This window comes from Gracilinanus agilis, chromosome 4, assembly GCF_016433145.1.
Source record: "Gracilinanus agilis isolate LMUSP501 chromosome 4, AgileGrace, whole genome shotgun sequence".
NCBI classification, from domain to species: Eukaryota; Metazoa; Chordata; class Mammalia; order Didelphimorphia; family Didelphidae; genus Gracilinanus; species Gracilinanus agilis.
In genome coordinates, this window is record NC_058133.1 from 358,775,392 (window position 1) to 358,793,093 (window position 17,702).

The 17,702-nt window shown below is 40.7% G+C and overlaps 1 protein-coding gene across 1 annotated transcript in view; it reads left to right on the plus strand.

The window, feature by feature from the left end:
* The window catches only part of FOXO3 (forkhead box O3), a 152,130-nt gene extending 140,243 nt beyond the window's left edge, over positions 1-11,887 (plus strand). Inside the window, exon 3 of the mRNA XM_044676671.1 lies at positions 11,368-11,887. The gene's annotated coding sequence lies outside the window, so the exon portion shown is untranslated. The remainder of the gene's footprint in view (positions 1-11,367) is intronic.
* Positions 11,888-17,702: the final 5,815 nt, after the last annotated feature.

Here is a 17,702-nt window from a genome sequence, read left to right on the forward strand (position 1 = left end):
GACAGAAGGGTAGGGTATAAGATAATAAAGCATACATGCATGTATATATATACATAATATATATAGCATATAACACACACACACACACACAAATCTGCATGCTTATATGAAAGCTTAATGATGGGTACAGTCTGGGGCATTGATAGAGAGCCAGACCTGGAGTTGGGAAGTCCCGGGTTCAAATGCAGCCTCAGACACTTCCCAACTCTGTGACCGTGGGCAGTCACTTAACCCCAGTTGTCTAGCCCTTACTGCTTTTCTGCCTTGGAACCAATACTAGATTCTAAGACAGAAGGTTAAGGGGGTTTTGGGTTGTTTTAAATTGTGTTTTAAATGATGAGTGCAGTTTGAGTTCTTTGGGAAAATTAAGGATGTGGAAGAAAAGACCAGTGGGCAAAGTCTGAGAATTTTGATTTGGGGTTTTAAGTTTATTTTCTTTCAGACTTTTTTAAAACACTTTACCATTGCCAAGAGAGAACCACAAATGATTAATGGTATCTTCAAATGATTAAACAGATACAATACAGACTTAGGTACTTTAGGATAATCAGTAAGTGATTATTGGCTAATAAACTCTTGCCACAAGTAGGCAGTGTATTTGTTAACTACAGGTGGTATCTGTCTAAGCAGGTTAAAATATCTCCTCATCTCTTCACCTGTCTACTTTGATCTCATGGGCAGTAGACTCATCTCTTGGACCCATAAAGAGTTGAGAATTCTAATAGGGTCTCTGGGGAGGGTCCCAGCTAGTCTGCTGTAGGTCCATTTGGTGCTGGTAATGTTGCTAATTCATTTCTGATTAAAAATTCTGGGGCAAGGGCAGCCAGGTGGCTCAGTAGAGAGAGCCAGGCTTATAGAGATGAGAGGTCCTGGGTTCAAATGTGGCCTCAGACTCTTCCTAGCTGTGTGACCCTGGGCAAGTCACTTAACTCTCATTGCCTAGCCCTTACCACTCTTCTGCCTTGGAACCAATACTTAATATCAATTCTAAGACAGAAGGTAAGAGTTTTAAAAGAAAATTCTGGAGCTTGAATTTTTATCACAACTTGAAATCTATATTCCAATTAAATCCACTGACAGAGATGTATTCTTTTATGGATTATCATAGCGTATGTACTCTCTACTGGGCCTTCTCATCTATATTCATTCTTTTCTATTTCTTTTCTCCCTTCTGTTATCCATTGCCTTTAAGGAGTTGTCATGTCCCATTGAGCTATTTGGGATTGGGGGGTCAGCGTGATGATGCCGCCAGCTGCTCTTTGGCTACATCCTCAGAGATTTTTCTCATTTTTGGCCCTTGACGTGCTACTAAATAATTAAGACCAGGGTTCCTTTCAGAACCACTTTTGATATGGCTTGGGAAAATTAATGCATATGGCTTTAGTACCCTTCAAACACTTTCCAGCCGTGCTCCACTCCAGCCATGGAAGGAGTCTCTCTTTTTAATGTCGGGACCCTCCAAACCAAATATTGTGCAATCAGGCATTACCTGTCATCACCATTGGTGAGAATGTGGGGCACCCCAATCTTAACATGCATGCTCCCCTCATTACTCAAGCAATTGACAACTGCTTAGCCAAGGGATTTTCAATTAATTCAATGACGCATGGAACAAGCTAGAGTCACACCCAGTGAACATAAACATTGTGATATTTCAAGATGTGGTTTATGACCTTAAGCATTTCCTCTCATTTCCTTTTGTTTTAAATTATGAATCAATTTAGCAAGGCAGCAGCTTGAGGCTTAGAACTAAGGATTTTATTTTGTTTCAACATCACTCAATAGACAAAGTTCCTACTTTCAAAGTGATGTAAAAGGGTGTGATTGGAGCTCAATGAATGAGGGGGGAGGAAATTGTTGAAAACTTACGAAAATTACAAATAAGGCCTCTTGAACATTAAATGTCTATTCTAGCTGCAATGAGGGATATTGTATATAGGTGTGTATGTACGTGTATATATGTATATGTATGCCTATAGTGTTGTTGTTTGGTCATTTTTCAGTTATGTCTGATATTTCATTACTCCATTTGGAGTTTTCTTGGCAAAGATCCTGGAGTGGTTTGCCATTTCCTTCTCTAGCTCATTTGACAGAGGAGGAAACTGAGGCAAACAGGGTGAAGTGACTTGCCCAGGGTCATATAGCTAAGAAGTGTTTGAGGTTGGATTCGAACTCTGGTCTTCCAGCTTAGCGCTCCTTCCAGTGCGCCATCTTGATATTTGTATATGTGTAGGTATATACACACACATATGTCTTAATGCTTGCCCTCAAAGAACTTAGTCTCGTTTGGAAGGTGATCCACCTACAAAACAATGAGAGAACAATATAAGATAGTATATAAAGTAAGCAGTAAATTACACAGAACAGCCTTCAGTGCTGTAGAAGAGGAGATTTCTGTGGACTCGGTGGATTATGGTTTTTCACCTGGAAAAATCCCTTAAAGGGCATCCAGCAATTGGAAGGTATCTAACCCAACATCATCATGCTAGTATGAACACTGAGGACCAGAAGCGCTTTGTGTTGGCATCTCCAGTGCCTACTACGGTGGGTGGCACAAATAGTGGTTATTTAATTAATGCTTAATGGTATATCAATGGATGGGAGGGATTCAGGAGAAGCTGCTTAGATTGGCAGAGAGTTGGGTGATGGACATTCTAGAGGAGAACCTCATTAATCCAGTCAACATATATCAAATACCCAACCGGATTCCCTAGCCCTGAGCTAGACAAGATGCTGTTGTTGGTCCTTTGTTTCAAAGAGCACCAGTGATGTCTTGACTTGGAGGGAACTGGATTTAAGTTGGGCAGAGTAGCTACATTAGGGAATACAAAGAAGCATATGTTTATGGCTTGTTTCCTCAACTACATTGTAATCTCCTCGGCTCATCCGTCTTTGAATGACTACTCACAAAAAATACTCGTAAGAGGGTTGCAAACAGGCTGTAAACAGTTGATGATGGGAGTTATCATTTCTTTGAAAAACACCACACACACACACACAAAAACAAGTGAAATACTTAGCTTTGTGTTCCTGAGCAAGTCACTTAACCCCCATTGCCTTGGAACGAATACACAGTATTCATTCTGATATAGAAGGTAAGAGTATATAAAAAAAGACTAATATAAAACTACTTGATTCAGTGAGGAACGAGTAGTAGAGACAGCTATAGGAAGTCAGAGAAGGGAGAGATCTTTGTGGCTGATGCCATCGGGAAAGGCATTTTTTTTTAAGGAAAGATATTTTTAAAAATCCATTTTATTGATACTTTTTGTCTTTACGTCACGGTCCTTCACCACCCCACACCCCCCTCCAGATCAAACCCTCCTGTGACAAAGAGATGGTTAAGCAAAAACATCTGCTACAGAAATTATCTGACAGTGTATACATACTCTGTTATGTCTTCTTAGTCGAGGAAAGGCTTTATAGAGGAGATGAGACTGGACCTGGGCCCGGAAGGATGTGCAGGATTTATGCGAGTGGAGACCATGGGAAAAGCTATTCCAAGCAGAGGAAACAGCAGGAGGGGGAAAACACAGGTGGATTGTGTTTGATGTGTTCAAGGGACAGTGGGTTGAACAACCAGTTCCAGTTTTGACCAGGAAGGTTCCAGTTTTGCAACTGAATGGTTTCTTTTTGATGGATATTAAGCGTGCCACCCTCAACTCTCTCCCTGGACCTAGAAAATGTCTGACAAGTTATTAAGTTAAGGTATAATTTTTTTTTTAAACCCTTGTACTTCGGTGTATTGTCTCATAGGTGGAAGAGTGGTAAGGGTGGGCAATGGGGGTCAAGTGACCTGCCCAGGATCACACAGCTGGGAAGTGGCTGAGGCCGGGTTTGAACCTAGGACCTCCTGTCTCTAGGCCTGACTCTCACTCCACTGAGCTACCCAGTTGCCCCAAGGTATAATTTTTTTGTACGTATCTGTTCCCCTGCAGAATTGCTGCTCAGCATCTTGTAATAATAATAACAAAAATACTAATAATATTTACAAAGCATTTTAAGATTTGCAAAGTATATACTTATTTTTTTAACCCTTACCCTCTATTTTAGAATCAATACTACGTATCACTTCTAAGACAGAAGAGCCATCAGGGCTAGATAATTGGAGTTAAGTGACTTGCCCAGGGTCACATAGCTAGGAAATATCTAAGGTCAGATTTGAACCTAAGACCTCATGGCTTTCTATTCACTAGCTTCCCCTACTTTGTATACTCTCCTTTGGATCTTTCCCCAACCCTGTAAGCTAGATGCTCTTATCATCATCATTTTACAGATGAAGCAACAACCTCAGGAGTTTAGATGACTTGTCCAAGATCACACAGCTAGCAGGCAAGTTAGCCAACATGTATTAAGCCCTACTTATGTGCCAGGCATGTATGAGTATACAAAGAAAGATGGAATACAGATCTTGTTCTCAGAGAGCTCAAAGTCTAACGAAGGAGACAATGTACAAATAGCTGTGAAAAAATAAGAGTTATACAGGATAAATTGGAGATTATCATCAGAGGGAAGGCCTCAGTGTTCAGGGAGATCAGGAAAGATTTCTTGAAGAAGGAGGGATTTTAACTGGAATTTGAAGGAAGCCAGGAAGCTGCAATGAGAAGAGAGAGAATTCCAGGCATGGGGAACAAGGTGGGAGAATGCCCAAAGCTGAGAGATGGGATAATTGAGCAGAGGATTCAAATCCAGATAATATTCCTGACTTTTAAGCCCTGTGTTATCTCAACTTGAAGAGTGCTGAAACATTCTTAGAGATCTTGTCCAACTCCTCCTTTTTACATGTGGGGAAACTGAGGTTCGCAGGCATGTGAAATAACTTGCCTGAGGTTGCACAAGTTAGCAGATCTGAGAGTTGAACGTGGTTTCTGAATTAGTGGTTTCCAAACTACTATATGGAACCCAAAACACCACAATTTGTTGTTTTTTAGAAAACATTTTGTTGTTTATTAATAGTCATTAAAAGTAATCATTTTAGATGATATTACTACAAGGATTCTGCCTAAATCTTTTTTAAACTGAAGGGTCCTACCAGTGTGACCCACTACTCTAAGTCTAGAGGCGCTTTCCATTATACCATCCTGCCTCTGAGAAAACTTTAGATAGAGAGGATCCCCTTCAAGGTTAGAGCAATGGAATGAGACCAGACTCAGTGTTGAAAGTAACTCATTGCAGGTTCAATTCTCCTTAAATGTGATCTAGCTTGTACCTCAGAGACAGCAAGCCAGATCACTTGCTACCTGTGTTGATTTTGGCTTTAGGGATAAGTAAATTTAACCCACAATATAACCACCGATTGCTAGAATCCATTTGAAGGCTTCTGAATTCAAATCAGTTTATCATTGCTTTGTTTCCCTTTCCCTCTCCACCCCAGTACATCACAAGTTAGAGAGAGAGAGAGAGAGAGAGAGAGAGAGAGAGAGAGAGAGAGAGAGAGAGAGAGAGAGAGAGAGAGAGAGAGAGACATGCTTCTAACTAGAGCTTTTTTCACCTAATATTGTTAGTCACTGTAGAAAAGAATCACTGAGCTTAATGGATTTGGAGTTGTGAGGCTTTCATCCTGCTGGTTTGGGTTTTTTTGCTGTGTTATGTTCAGCAGTGGGGTCCTATTTTTTCCCCATTTTTTCCCTTCCTTTTGCCACAAAGATAAAAATAATCCTTTTGAAAAAAAATCATGTTTTTCTCCATGGAATTAAGTTGTGGGAGGACAGCAATACAAACATTTATGGTCTCATATTCTACCACTTGAATAGGTTGGGGCTTTTTATGTTTTTGTTTAGGGTTTTTTAATTGGGGGGGGGGTCAAGGGGGTGTTTCCCATTCTTAGAACATCATGTGTAGTCATGTGACTCAGTGATAATTAGGCAGAAACTTGCTGTCCCTGCAGATGCCAAGATTATAGGATGACATACTCTCACCAGATGACAGCATAAACGAATATTTTTAGAACCGGCTGCATCATTTGGCCTCTCCATTTCTTTTCTCTTTGTATCCAACAGAATCTTGATTTTTGAAATCTGTTTCTTTTGAGGGATAGAGCTTTGCAAAGCTCTTGGGGGTACTTCTCCCCCTGCCCTCCACAGCAGTGCAATATAATGGTAGTTAAGAATTACATATTAGCATTTGTTCTGGTGACATATGCCTGAGAAGAGTAAGGTCTAGGGACTTTGTTGTCTTGAAACTTGCTTTCCTTTTAAAGACTTACATTTAATCCATTATGCATTTTAAAACTCTCTCTCTCTCTCTCTCTCTCTCTCTCTCTCTCTCTCTCTCTCTCTCTCTCTCTTTCTCTCTCTCTCCCCCTCCTTCCTCTAAAACAGTTTTCCCTTTAAAAGAACAAGAACAATTTACATTTTACCACCACCTTTTTGGTTCCCAGGCTAGCAAAATGGTTTATTTCTTCATTTTCTCCCTCTGCTCCTCCAGTCAGTTGGTCAGTAAACATTTATTACCTACCTACTATGTGCCAGACACCATACTGAGCACTAGGGATTCAGAATGAGCCAGAAGATTCCAATCCCAGCTTGAGCCAGTTTAATGTGCAACAACTTTAAGCCACAAAGGAGTGAGGAGGAATCAGACAAGATGAAATACAGCTTTCTCTTGTTTATTTTTTTTCCTTGTTTTCCTTTATAGTGGATTATGTGTGTGAGGGGTTTTGTTCTTGTTACTTAAAAGATTATACTTCTCTGGCACATAATAATATATTAATATCATAGATTTAGGACTAGAAGGGGACCTGCAGGCCAAAGGGGCAACTCTCTTATAGATGAGGAAACTGATTGACAAGTTAAATGACTTGTCTAAGTGACTGAGATGGGATTAAGACAGATGTCTTGCAGGTTTGGAACTCTTGTATCCATTATACCCACAGCATCAGAGAGGGAATACTGGAAGGAGCCCTACAGCTCATCTAGCCCAGCCTCTTCATTTTATAAATGAGGATACTAAGGCCAGAGTTGTTAAAATGATTCATTAAAATTACACAATATTAAGTAGTGCTTTCACAATATTTTGCACTCAGCTTTACTTTTAACACAGGAAATCAGCTTGTTTTTTGTTTGTTTGTTTTTTAGCCTTCTGTTTTACTATCAATTCTAAGACAGAAGAGTGGCAAGGACTAGGTAATCACATTTAAGTGACTTGCCCAGAGTCACACAATTAGAAAGTGTCTGAGGTCAGATTTGAACTCAGGTCTTACCGACTCCAGGCTTGATACTCTATCCATTGTGCTTGGATTTTTTTTCTCCCCTTTATGGGTTTTTATTTTTTTCCTCTAGACCTGTAGCATCATTTAGTATAAAGAACTCAAAACTTCTACAATGCAGATGACCAATTCTTCAGAAACTTATAAGATAATATAGGATGCTGAAAGGTTGAGGGATTTGCTCAGAGTCACATCACCAGTATGTGTCAGAGGCAGGACTTGAACCCCAAACTTGTGATTCTAAAGCCATACTGACTTTCTCCACTGTGCCATATTAGCTCTTTTTTTCATGGGCTGCCCAATAAGTGCAAAGAAACACCAGGGCTCCCTTTCTTAAATTTGTCCTTTGCAAATCAGTGATTCCCAAAGTGGGCACCGCCACCCCCTGGTGGGTGCTGCAGCGATCCAGAGGGGCGGTGATGGCCACAGGTGCGGTGATGGCCACAGGTGCATTTATCTTTCCTATTAAATGCTATTAAAATTAAAAAAAAATTAATTTCCAAGGGGCTAAGTAATATTTTTTTCAGGAAAGGGGGCGGTAGGCCAAAAACGTTTGGGAACCACTGAAAGACTGTCTCTAAAATATGCCTGCTTCTTTCTCAGTCAGAAAAGAAAAAAAGAAGGAAGGAAAGGGGGAAGAGAGACAGACAGACAGATTTTCCTGAGCAGGTCTTCCTGTGAGCTCCATTACCTATGAAACCTGCAGAAGGTTCTCTGACGTATTGTCATAGGCGGTAATGGGCCAGGAAAGAAAACAAGAATACTGATGTATAGTCTCTCTGAGATGATGATTAATCTCTCTGCATTGCTTGAAGAAGGCCCCTGAAGACTTTTCATTATGATGAGGGAATTGTTTCCAGGTTCCCTGGCCTGGGGAATGAGGCCCCGACTATTTTAGGGCTAACGGGGAGCCTCCTGCAGAACACCTTTGCCAGATTGTTTTGGTTACCCTCCCAACTGCACCCCATCCAACCAGGCCCCATCAGGGGCATACATCACTCTGCCTCTCCACTTGGGGAACCGAGTGTGTCACCTTTCCATTCGGAATTGCTTTCCAGGGCCTCCTAATTAACACCAAGGGGAACTATGAGGGGAAAAGCACCTGAATTAGGTAATAAGCTACCACTTCTCTCCTGGCACTTTGCAGTAAGTTAAGACCAGAACCTGAGGGACTTCGTTCCCTGCTGACTCATTGCATAGTGATGTTAGTCTGTGGCTTATGAAATGTTATTTTCAAAAGAAAAACTACCCACTAAGTCGCAGCAAAGCAAAAGACATGGGTTGGAGCCCTCCAAAAATCAGCAGGTTGATGAAGAGACATTAGGGGTAACACTTGTTTTTGAGTCTTTTCTCCCTCTCAAACCAATAAAGGAAGCATTCTCATTGGCAAGAGGTGAGCCTGGTTCGTTTTTTTCTACCGAGCAGCTTGAGATCTCTGAAATCACCAAGATTAAAGAAAATAAGCAACAGAGAAGGGGGTGGGGAGGAATCAGTCATTTCCTTTGTTTCCCCTTTCTCAAAAGAAAGAAAAAGGGGAAGGAAGGAGAAAAGGAAGAGAGCTAGAAGGAAAGAAAGAAAATGAGGGAGGAAGAAAGAAAGGAGGATAAAGAGAAGGAAAGAAAGGAAGAAAGAAAAAGAAAGAGGAAGAAAAAGGAGAAAGAAAGAAACCCATTAGCAAGCTTTCCGCTAGACTGAATGGCAGTTAACAAGGGCTCCCATGCCCATGGGTGTGTTCTGTTCTAGAGATGAAACATGACTAGGCTAGCTTCCTGCATATTTGTATACAAAAAGTGTGACTGAAGCAAAGATGCCATTTCAGAGGGACAGATTGAGGCTTAAAGTCACAAGTACATTTGTGAAAATTCCAAATGCATTTACGCTAATGTCACCCCTAATGGGAAGTTGCAGATGTATGTGACATATTTGTTTGTGATTATATTGATGGATCTTTCATCACCTGCTCTCTCAAGCTGGTAAAAAGATGGGCAGCTAGTGTATCTTGATGACTGCTTCATTTCCATCTTTGCTGTCTGTTTATGGAACTTTATACTACCAAGGCTGTGGTGTATTCATTTAAATTAATTTTTTCTCTCCCACAAAAATAAGACAACTTGTGGCCAGAGGCCTATCATAGCAGTTTTTAAAAAAATTTACTGATAACTTTTGTTTTGTATCTCCTGTATTTCCCAATATTTTTCTCTTCCTGCTTCCTCCTCCATGCTAGAAAGCTATCCTTTAAAACAAAAACAATCATTCTAAAAGGGGGAAAAAGCAGTTTAGAAAAATTAACCAGTATATTAATCCAAACTGACATCTTGTGCATAGTCCCACATCCATAATCTCTCCTTTCTTCCCCCAAACCTCCTCCTCCAGTGCAGTAAGGATAGGTGCATCCAGGTAACTCTTCTTGGGGACCAAATATAGTTGTTAGAGTTTCATAGGCTTCAGTTTCCGTTTACTGCCATTCCTTCCATTTACACGATTGTTGCCAAAGTGTAACATTATTTTCCTGATTCCACTTCATTTCCCTTCTCATCCATTCATTTAAGTCTTCTATTGCTTCTCTGACATCTTCATATTCATTTCTTAAAGCGCAATAATATTCCCTTGCCTCGTCATTTAGCCATTTTCCAATCAGTGGCCATCTCCTTTGTTTCCAGTTCTTTGCTTCCATGAAAAGCTCTTAGGGTGGCAACTTTTGCTCAGTTCTCTACAGACATACAATTTCTTGTCACTTCAATTCATATCAAGTGGCCACTTACAATCTAAATAAGACTCTGCTTTGTGCCTATTCAGTTCCATTCTCAAGTATCTTTCTATTTTTCCTCTGAGAAGAATGTGGGAGGCAGAAATGTTTGTGGATGATCAGGTTGTTTTATTCTGGATTCGTTTTTCGTGTGTGTGTGTGTGTGTGTGTGTGTGTGTGTGTGTGTGTGTGTACACATATGTTTTTCTTCTGATTTTTAATGACTTAAGCATCAAATTTGGAGGACTTTCTACTTAGATGTTAATTAACCTCCCATAGTGTAGGGAGTTTAAATTCCCCCACCACTGCAAACTAAATTAGCACTTCTCAAAGGTGGCAGTTTCTAGCCCACCTGGTAATGAAGAGTTAATGAAAAAGTTGGGACACCCTGTGGAAAGCATGACTCCAAGGGCCAAAATGCTGAAGGCAGAGGGTTCTGAGAATTCTGAGAGAGCACGGGACAGTGGGAAGAGCATTGGTTGGGGAGTCGAGACCTGGCTCAAAGGAATTCCAACCTATGGTGCAATAGACAGTATCCCAGATTTACAGTGGGAAGACCTAGATTTGAATCCTGGCTCAGCTGCTTCTTTGCTGTACTTGACTTCAGACAATTCACTTAACACCAAGTTCCTTGTATGTAAAATGAGGTCAGAGATGGTCTTTAATGACCCTTCCAGCCCCGAATCTATATCCTGTGACCCTGCTTCTGATTCTTACAACCTTTGTGACCTTAGGCAAATCACCCAAGCCCCTCCCTAACCCCTTTTTCCTTACCTATAAAATGGGGGTAGGAAGATTTGGACTCAGTGGGCTTTATGTCCTCTCTGAAGCTCCTGGGTAGACGGATGACCCTGGGGTGTAAGCCTTGAGTTATGTCTGGCAGAAAGGGCTTGAAGGCTGTGTCTTGGTGTGGAAGCTCAGCTAGAAAAGGGGGTTAAACCTAAGTGAGCCTTAGGTCACCAGCATCAGGTCGGTTTCTTCATGGGGTATCATAGTTTTGGAGGCCATGGTTTTGGGGGTTGGGAGAGCAGAGCACATGACAATCTTTTTTTAGAAATATAAACTAACAAATTTTGTAGTGGGAATGAAAAATTCAACTCAAATCGACAAGTATCCACCCGGTACCAAGTCTTGTGTTTAACCTACTTGAGATTCATTTTTCTCATCTGTAAAATTTGTCTTTGCACTAGGGATATACAAATTAACAACTACTACACACACACACACACACACACACACACACACACACACACACACACACAAAACCAGTTGCTGTCTTCCAAGCCCTATACAAAATAAATGCAAAAGAATCTCGGGAATTGAGGGCATTTGGTTATATGTATGACATTAGGAAATTCCACGGTATGGATTAAATGTCTTAATCCCTCTTGCTTTCCTTCTTTTTCTCCTTCAGACCCTCAAACTGACACAAGATCTAAAGAGGAGGAAATAAAAAACCCTTTGCCAAATCTGCTCTCAGCAAGTGGACAGCGACACGGTTTACAGCTTAATGACCTTTGTGAATCAATCCTGCATCATCTTCCCAACCAAGCAGAGACTGTTAATGGCCCCCTCAACCCCCATCGAAGCTTCTATTGAACTTGAGAACGTATGCAAAATGTTCCCTGTACAGGATGATGGAGCACCTTCCGTGGACACAGCACCCAACGCCTCTGCGCCATCTTGTCAAGACACACTGTGTACCCTCTAACAATAGTTCCCTGCCAGTGATTATGTGGTGTTATACTATAGCAATGGTATATGGGCTCTTTTGAGATTTGTGTTTATTTTCTTGGTTTTCTCATTCCTATGCCCAAGCAATACTTTTTTTTTCTGTTAATTAGATTCACCTGCCCTTTTTTTCCCCCCTCTGGCAAGTTTAAAACTTTGGAAGGAAGCAAACATTCTTGCCAGTTAAGTTCCTGCTTCAGGAGTCCCAGGCATATGGATCCCTCTGACTCAGTTATCCTGACAAGTTGAATAATCTAAGGAGCATATTCTTTTGTGATTTTTCTGATAGAAAACTGTTCTCTTCTTAGAAACCTAACAATGGCACAGTCATTTTCCAAAAACAGGATATAGCACAGGAGAAGAGAAGAACAATGTATCCTATACAGTGTTTTGTTTTGCTTTTTAAAATTCTGAATGAGAAGATTCCTTTTGGAGGGGCCACCAAAGAGACCCCAAAGCTGATCTGTTTTTGTCTAAATCAGGATGGCCTGTGGTTTTTATGGACTGATCCCCATTCAGGGTAGTGGACCATCTATTTATTAGTTGGAAACGCTGCTGTTTTCAGGAGAGAAATAAGCTAAGATGCCCATTCATTGCCAAATGCCACTTAGCAATTTCTTTTTTTTTTCTTTTAAGGAGGAAAATGGGGGGGGGGGAGTAGTTCTGTTTTGCAATGAATGTGAGATAAGCTTTTTACAGGTATATGTCAGATCTAAAATGGGTAACCCATGTGAAGAGTGCAAACAAGTTTGGGGGGGAGGAGTTTGTGTCTTTCATATTTCTTGAAATACCTTTCTATGATCACTTTCCACCTTGATGTATAATCAGATCTCCCAGAACTGTACAAGGGAGAGAGACTATATACCACATAGATTTTTTTTTTGTAAAATTGGATTATATTTGAACAAATGAAACAATGGAAATGAAAGGCCATTTTAAACTTTTCGTTTTATTTTTCAGGCTTTTCCAGATTTCTTCCTTTCTTTTTCCTTTAAAGTTAATGGTGCTGTATAGGTGCTTTCTGTCTAACCTGGAAAGTGTGATTATTTTTGTTAGTTACTTTGGTAGGGAGACAATTTGGGTACAGGTACAGGAAGAATACAGTAAGAAGAAGCTCCAGTTAGCCCAGCATTGGAGCACTTGTCCAATATGATCCACGAAGACTTTTTTCCCCCACTTTGGATAAAATCCTCATGCATATAAATGTATAAATATATTTTACTATGTAGAGTACAGAAAAGAATAATTGTGCATGGCTGGTAAGAATACAAATCCGTATTCCAGCCCAACATTTCACTGCAAAAGTTCTCACTATTATTGGCCCCATGCAGCATCTAGCAACTTCCTTCCGCGACACACGAAACACACACGTGCACCTGCCACCATCTACCGATGAGCCCCATTTTTGTTCCTTTATATTATCCTGGGGCCCAATATTGGTAGAAATTATAACTGGGGTGTTGGACATTCCATTTGGTCTCTTAATGCCACCCCCCACCTCTGCCATGCTTATATTGTCCTTTTTGAGTGATAACCCTGTTTGTTTCATCACCTTTGACAGAATCTGTAAATGCTCGTGCAGTTGTGGTTATGGTAGACCAACCTGGACATACCAATTTTTTGAACAACTTAAGATCTTACCATTTCCTTTGCAGAAGATACTCGGATTGGTCAGGTTTTCAGTAGCAGAGACTTGCTTCTTGTGTTCCTTTACCATAACCAAAACTCTTGAAAATGTGTACAGATATGGCACCTATCCAATTTTGTTTACTAGACATCTCTGAAAACTGAAAGGACTACTTGGTCGGGCATTATTATTGGAAAACAAATGCCTCTCTCCATTTTCATTCCTCAGTCCTGATGCTAGCCACACTGCTGGAAACATGGGGAGTGGGCCAGAGAAGGGAATATGTATGTACTGTTTTGGCTTATTTTCTCAGATGGCCAAAGTAGAACCAGCTGGTGGGAAGGAGCTATTAGGCTATATGAGAATCCAGGGTGTTCCAGAGAGAGAGCCTAGAGAGTTTAGTTCTTGAGTTATTTTCTTTGTTGCTCTAGACCCCAAGAATTGTTTGGGGGGTGGGGATGGGAGAGGGCAGGAAATGGGTGGGAAAAAAAACCCTAAATGTGTTTCAGCTGAAAACAAAAATGGTATTGAGTTCCCTAGTTACTAATTACATAGTTTCTCATTTATTCTCTACTTTTCCCACACTTGTTGGGTTTTAATCAGAGACTATCTTGAGAAATGTCTTGAACCCAGATTAGAATTTAATCTAAGAAAGCATGGGATCAGGGAGCCATGGAACTAAAGGGGAATACCCCCCCCAACTGAAAAACTCAGAGAAACAATAGCTTAAACATGAGGACTCAGGAGGGCTCTAAGGTCAGGATGGGGAAAAGTCTGATCCCATCTAGTTCTGAACCTAAAGCTGTGGTTACAGTTCTCTCCTTTCACATCCCACTGGCTTGAATTCTCCCTGCCCTAAACTATGTGCCCCAAAGAGGGCAGCCCCAGAAGCTGAAGCTGAGCTAAAAGGCCAAAGAGAGAAGAAGCAAGATCCTTGCTAGAGTTGAAGCCAGACTTCTTTCTGTGAGCCTGAACTGGTGCAAAGGTACCACTTCTGGCTTTCATTGAAAGACCGGACTTGAAGGAAAAGCCAGTCTAACGTCTGCTCAGTCCATTCACCCAAGTGGAAATATCGTTACTGATTTCTGTGTCAGTAGAACAAAATTTGAAGGCAAGGTAGTGAATCCTCCTCCCTCTGGCCATTTTCAAGTAGAGGCTGCTAAATAGAAAATGCAGTTCACGTAGGTGATCTGGTCGCTGGCACCAGCCACCAAATTCCAGCCCTTCCTAACCCTCCTTTCCTTGCCTCCCACCTCTAAGGACAGTATTGGGAGGGCTGCCATTTTGTTTTTTTTAAGTAAGGAAACCAGAAGAGTAACTAATGCTCCTAATTAGACATGCACTCTGGGGAACTATTCCCCTCCGAGACCCCAGCCCAAACATCTTTTACCAAAGTTAGGAAACAGCTTTATCACAAGCTTTCCTTGTATATACTCAAGTGCAGAATCTGAATGAATCTGATATTTTTCTTTGTTTAAATTTTCTTTCTCTCCCTCATCTTCCATAATGCTGAAAAGCTGTTGTTTGGTGGATGTGTGTTGTTATTGATTTTTTTTTTTTACTTTGATCAGAGGAGGATGTTGGATACAGTACAAAGCGGGCTTTGTGGTATTATATGTGTGAGTGTGTGTGATTGTGTGTGTGTGTGTGTGTGTGTGTTGATTTTAATAAACATATCTACTGCCTCCCTCCCCTGAAGATGAAGCTCATGGTGGCTCTCACTACTACCAGCAGATATTTCCATTCATAGGAGTAAGATTTCAAGTTGGTTAACAATTTGTGTTCGTTGGAATAAGGATAATGAGAACAAGTTTATCTTTGCCTCATGAATCTCTCTCTCTTTTTTTTTTTAAATGGTCATCATTTGGGTTTCTCAAAGATGCAACCAAGACCAAAGTACCACAGCCACTTAATTATTCCCCACAGGAATGTCAGGGACTCCATGGGGATGGGCGAGGAAAAGGAAAAAGCAGTAGAGAAATTCAGGCCTTCAGGCTTTCCACAACCAAAATCAAAATCTCTGCCTCTTCTTTAAAAAAAAAAAAAAAAGTCTCTTCTAATGTCTTCACTCTGATTAAGGAAAACTAATCTTTCCAATACTAAAAGTCACTGATTCTATTTTCTCTTGGAATATTTTGAAAATATATGATTGAGTATGATTTTTTAAATTAAGAAAACCAGTTGGTTTATGGGAGATAATCATTGGCAAAGAGGTACGAAGTTCAGCATCTCTGGGGGAAGGGGAAAAAAAAAGGAAAAAGACTAGTTTTCCTGAAATCATGTCCATTAAATAAGATCTTATAGCAGATACACAAGTTATTAAGGAGTTTTAGTGTTAATATTTAATACATAAGCGCTAAGCATCTAAAGTGGTAACATTTATGCAATTTGAACGATTGTGTATTTTTCTTATTTAATTTTATTTGTGATTTTTTTTCTTCTGTGAACGATTGGTTATAAGGCTTCTGCCTAACTCCAGAAATATTTGTACCATTGCTTTAAAAAGCTGTATGTTAGGACATTTATTTCTCTAAAATTATGTCATTGCTTGGCAATCAGTCTCCTCTCATATAATTGTCTTAGTACATCATGTGCATTGGAAATGTAAACAGATGTGGAGGACCAGATAAATTAGTTAATATTTGAAAAAAAAATGTATTGTGCATTTTGGCTTCACATGTTGAACTTTTTTTTTAAGAAAAAAAAAAGTTGCATGAATGGAAAAAAGTATCTGTATACAGTATCTGTAAAATCGTCTTCTCTGTTTTAGTTTCTTGCTAACAACCTGTACAAACTAGAATGATGTTAAAACCCCCGTCTTTGGTGCATGGCCACAGTGAAAACACCTAAGAGCTAAGAGGCCCCTCCTTACTTCTCTTTGGTAGTGAGTGCCTCATCCTTTTGAGTGAACACTATCCAATTGCATTCTCACTGAGGATCTTGTCTCCAACCCTGTGTTGCCATGGATTAACTAACCAACTCTACACCCTCTCTCTTCAGGAGGATCAAACCATTTCGATTTGAGAATCTTTCCAAACGAAATAGATTCAGTGCTCATTCTCCTCAGTGTTGATCTGTAGATATCACCTTGTGTATTCCATTTTCAATTGTAATCTAGTTTGTAAAAGAGATGGTGACCGCATGTAAATAAAGCATAATGACTCTCTACCCTGCTCTTAGAAAGTGTGGTGGTATTCTCTGATTCCTTCCCCCTCCACTCCATGCCCCTTTCAATGACAGAATCCCCCACGATGTCGGTCGACAACAGTGGTAGAGAGCCACCCTTGTGTCCAAGAAGGTTCATACTATTAAGAATTGTTGTTTAGTCAGGTTCGACCCTTCATGACTCCATTTGGGGTCCTCCTGGAAAAGATACTGGAGTGGTTCCTTCTTCAGCTCATTTGACAGATGAGGACACTGAGGCAAACAAGATTAAGTGACTTGCCCAGGATCAAACAGCTCACAAGTATTGGGGGTTGGATTTTAACTCGGGCTCTAACCTATCCACTGTGCCATGTAATTTCCCCACAATTAAGAATACCCAGCTTGGGAAGCTGCCATGCCAGAGTTCCATTCTGCTAACTGACAGGACTGCCTAGGGCAGGGGTCAGCAACGTATGGCTCTCGAGCCATATCTGGCTCTTTTGAGGGCCAGATATGGCTCTTTCTGCAAGAGCCATAAAGTCAATTTTTTTTTTCAGGCACTGTTACAGGAGCGCGCACTGTGAGCACTGCATGGCTCTCACGAAATTACATTTTTAAAAATGTGGCCTTTATGGCTCTCACGGCCAAAAAGGTTGCTGACCCCTGGCCTAGGGTAATATTGCAAATGCAAGAAATCCTGCATTACACTCAGTGGCTAGAGAGCCAGGCCTAGAGATAGGAGGTCTCAGACTCAGATACCTTCTAATGGTGTGACCCTGGGCATGTCACTACTTAACCCCAATTACCTGGCTCTTACCACTCTTCTGTCTTGGGACCAATACTTAGTATTGATTCTAAGATGAAAGTATTGATTCTTAAAAAAAGAATACTCAGCCCAAGACCTTTGGGACTTGGGGACAATGTATAAATATTAAAATGCCAACAATCTGGTCCTTTGGAACACCCAGACACCTTAGCAAAATCAAAATATTAAGAAGATCATGGTGTCTGAGGTCTGTATGATGCTGAGGAATCCTAAGTGAAGATTCTATTACACCAGCGTCCAAATGGAGGAAACCTTCAGAACTTTTTGTCTGGGGCCTTTGATCTAGTCAAAGTTCACATGGAGACCTACATGGGGCAAGTGAGCACACTGAAAGAAACAGCTCACCAGCACACAGCCTTCTACCTCAAATCACACATGAAACTCAAGGTTATGGTTGGAGCAGAATCAGTTTTTGGAGCTT